The following is a 4,105-nucleotide window of genomic DNA, read 5'->3' as shown; positions in this document are numbered from 1 at the left end:
GCATGCTACCGAAAAGGCCAAATAAGAGCCAGACACTCTGCCAGCACACAGCCTTTTTCTAAGGCTCCCCGATTCCCCAGCACTCCACCCCTTGGCCACAGTGGGAGTCTGGCACTTGAGGATGCCAAATTGTACGAGACGCATGGGAGGAAGCGTCCAGCAGTCACACGATGTTATCCGAAAAGCGCTCGAGGACGGCTTCTTCTTACTCACGTTTGTGAGCTCGGAGCTCGCCCCGTGGCTTTCGGCCTCTTGAAGACCAGAGAAGTAGTTGCCTCTGCGGGATTGAACTAGTGGGTACTGGGAACAGGAGTACGCCCTGGACCCCGGATTTAATAGCCCCCTAATAGCAGAAGTTTAGCTAACGCCTGATGTAAGCCTTTCTTGCTTGCTTGATCTCACCTCGGCAGATTTGCTCTTCCGTTCTCTAGGCGCCATAGTCTTCAGAATGACAAAAACTCTCTACTATGTGTTCCTTCCCAGCCCTCTTGCGCCCTCGCCCCACGCACAGACTGTCTCTGGCCAGAGCCAACCAGAGCAAGAGTCTGGATGGAAAGAAACGAGAAAAATGGAGAATGGCCACCTCTGCACATTCTTGGAGCACGTGAGACCCACTCAAAAGTCACTGGGCAACTTGCACAAAGCACCCACACAGGGCGCAGGCTTTTCCCTCCACAGTTCTGATGTCTGACAGATCTCTAGCGTGTGATCGCGTCTGGAGGGTGCAAACCCCAACGTGGGCGACACAGCTGATGGCTCACACCCCTGTGGTGCTTAGAGTCACCCAATGGAGCAAAGAGCCCTGCAGGACCTCAGCTTCCAAGCCTGCTCTTCAGATCCACAGTGCACGGGTAGGAAACAGAGTCCAACATGGTTCCCAGACAGGTGAGGGAAGGCAGCAACAAGACAGAACAGAGAAGTTCCCAGGGCCATGGTCCCAGCACAGTGGAGGTGAAGGCCTGCACCAGTCATGGAATACAGAGACAGAAAGACAGACACACAGACAAACAGAGGCACGCACAACGACACTCCCTATCTAGAAATGGAAAAGTGCAGGAGTGAGGAGTGTCTGTCTCCCCAGGCTTCCTCTTGCTTAGTCTGCAGCCTGAAGACTGACTGGAAGAAGCTTCTGGGCACATATATCCTCCCCAGACTAGAGCAACACAGGGGTGCAGGGCGTGGTGTGGGGGGGCTTCTTTTGTTCTGGTTATTCTTAAACAGGAAGGCTGGGAAATAATCGCTGCAAAAAATATATATATGTAACACAAATCAACCTCTGTAAAACAAACAAACAAAAACAAAAGCCTTCTCACCCTCAGAAGAACAATCCCTGCGCAAAATTTCAGGGTACTAGAAGAGGAAAGGGGAGCTAGGGGAGATAGGAACAGTTACAAATTAATACAAGGGCGCTTATTCCCAAGGGAATATGGGGCATTTCAAATACTCCTTCCCGTCTGAATTGTTTGGTCTCCTGGGGCCTGTACGCTTGGCTCTTAGGACAGTAAACCGGCAAACGCGGACGAACCCTCTTCTACTCTGTGCCTTTCAAATGGCGCATTTAGTTCTTAACTCCGCTTGGAATCCGTTAGGTTTGCAGGAAAGCGGTGGCTTTTGCTGACTGCGGCACAGCTGGTTGTAGTCGTCCAGTCTAGTTGCTTCCTGTGGGTCTTCCTCTTCAGAGGACACCACCGGGGCCCACTCTCCTGGCTCTCCCTCTCTTGGGCTCCCACCTCTTCTCCCTCCGAGTCCTGGGTTCCCGGGGGTTCAAGATCCTGAGATTTCTTGTCACACAGCGCAACCCAGTGGCCAACTAAAAATCTAAATTGGGAAGTCAAAATTAGGGAGATGAACCTGAACTTTGAGAGTTGGGGGTGACTAGGGGAAAATCTTCCCCTCAGCTACCTTACTCTTAGGACTGTTACTTCCGGAAGGTTGGAAGCAAGATCTTGGCGTCTGTTAAGGCACTTTCTGTAGAAAGTCCGGCCCTAAGGCTGTGAGGCTCTGGACAGTTTTTGAAGTAAATGAGGAAAGATCCATTTCAGGATGAAGCTAAGACTACAGCACCGATATTAACTTCCGGAAAATTAAAAGTGCATGAAATCAACCTAACTAAGGTCCCTGGAAAGAGCATAAACAGTTTCTACTTCCGCTGCTGTATTCTGAGCCGCCTCACAGAGAGGAAGGGTGAGGCCTGGCCTGAACATTCAGGCGTTATCCAATGCTGAGGACTGTGTGGGCCCAGCCAGTGCCTGTGAGCATCATGAGACAAAGGTCTCAAGAGAGGTTCTGCCTTTCCTCCGCCTGGTTCTCAAGAGGCCGATGGGCAGCCTGACCAGGGGGAGCAGGAACCGAGTCTGAACACTTCCAGTCCCTGCGGGTAACTCTATGCATTTAATCAGCACCTTCTGTATACCGTCTGCCTTAGTCACTGTACTACTGCTGTGAAGACACCTTGGGCCTTTCAAATAGCGCCAATCTCTGGTGACCAAGCACTCAATTATACGAGCCTATGGTGCCATTCTTATCCACCATCACACAAGCTCCAAGCAGCCAATATTAAGATAATGAAGACGAGGCCTTTCTTCAAAGCTCTGTCAAATAACAGCTGGGCACCTAAGGCGACTTCATGGACCCTGCGCGAGTATTCTGAGCACCTGGACCCCATAGACACATCCCTGACTTACTGACAAGTTCAGGAACCCCAAGGCTAAAGCCATTCTTAAAGGAAAGAGTGGGGTGCAGAGCATGCCCATCTTCTAGGTAGGCTATCTTTACGTGTTTTTTTTTTTTTTTCCAGTGAAGCCAAAGACATTGCAGACTTTACCCAATCTCACTTCTGCTAAAAGCACAACCTCTCTGACCAGTGTCCAGGGTGTGAGCAGCTGTGGAGGAAAAACCAGAAAAACTTTATCACGTGTATCTTACTAAGCAAGATTTCAGCTCAGAACTCATAGGTTGCATAGAAAATTAGTTTCTGAGCCATGAAGTCACGGGCAACACCTGATTAAAATGGACTACTTGGGTTCATTAAAAGTCAAAGACTGCTTGAAATGTATTTGGAAGTTAGTTAACTCTGATATCTTTGGACAAAATGTAAAAGGTAAGAGGAAATAAATCCATTTACAAATGAAAAAATCATTTGCCACTTCCTTCATTCCCTCAGTACAGTCAGCACTGAACACTCTCTTTCCAACACAGGAGACAGAATCTCTTTGTTCGTAGCTGTCAAAGTGACCTACAGTGGGAATTTCTAGTCAGGCTACTACTGTCTACAGTCAGTATGTGCGTGCTGACATACATTTTCAGTTTGTAGAAATTGAAATCACGGGAACTCGTGTTCTAAGATTTGATCTTTGCTTTCACCTGCAGCTTCTGCTTGATTCAGTGTAACTAAACAAAGGTTCCATTTTCTAATGTTTTCTAGTATAGTTTTATGCATTCACTAACGCATCCTGTTAAGGACATGACTGATGCACAAGTCTCTAAAGCAGACATTGAAACAATCCTTAAACTACGGTGGCAAGCGCCCTCTGGTGGAAACAATAACTAATTCCCTGATCTGGCTTAACTTCATCAGCTATCCAGAGCATTCATTAGCAAGGATTTCTCTACTCACAGAGTTCACCAAGGCACTCTGGGAGAGGTATTGAAGACCAAATCAGAAGAATCACCTTTCACACAAAATGTGTTAATGACAAGCAGAGAAATTGTAAAATTCAGGAACTAGCTAAGAGCTCATGTCTCTGAAAGCTGAAGGACCAAAGTTAAAAATAATTTGGGGGAAAATAGGTGGAGCAGAAGATAATCAACACCGGAAGTAGAAACCAGTTCAGCTCATCCCAGTGACTCAGTCTTTCCTCAAACAAATGACAAGAGAGAAAGAGGGGTATGCCTTGTGATGAGATGGATTTTATGCTATAGAAACTAATTAAGAATTATAAAGGGTGATTTGAATGAGAATGGACCCATAGGCTCATATATTTTTGTACTTGGTCCAAAACTGGCAGAATTGTTAAATCCACACCAGGCTCAGTCTCTCTCTCTCTCTCTCTCTCTCTCTCTCTCTCTCTCTCTCTCTCTCTGTGTGTGTGTGTGTGTGTGTGTG

This window comes from Microtus ochrogaster, chromosome 5 (genome assembly GCF_000317375.1).
Source record: "Microtus ochrogaster isolate Prairie Vole_2 chromosome 5, MicOch1.0, whole genome shotgun sequence".
NCBI classification, from domain to species: domain Eukaryota; kingdom Metazoa; phylum Chordata; class Mammalia; order Rodentia; family Cricetidae; genus Microtus; species Microtus ochrogaster.
Note: the sequence above shows the minus strand (reverse complement) of the source record.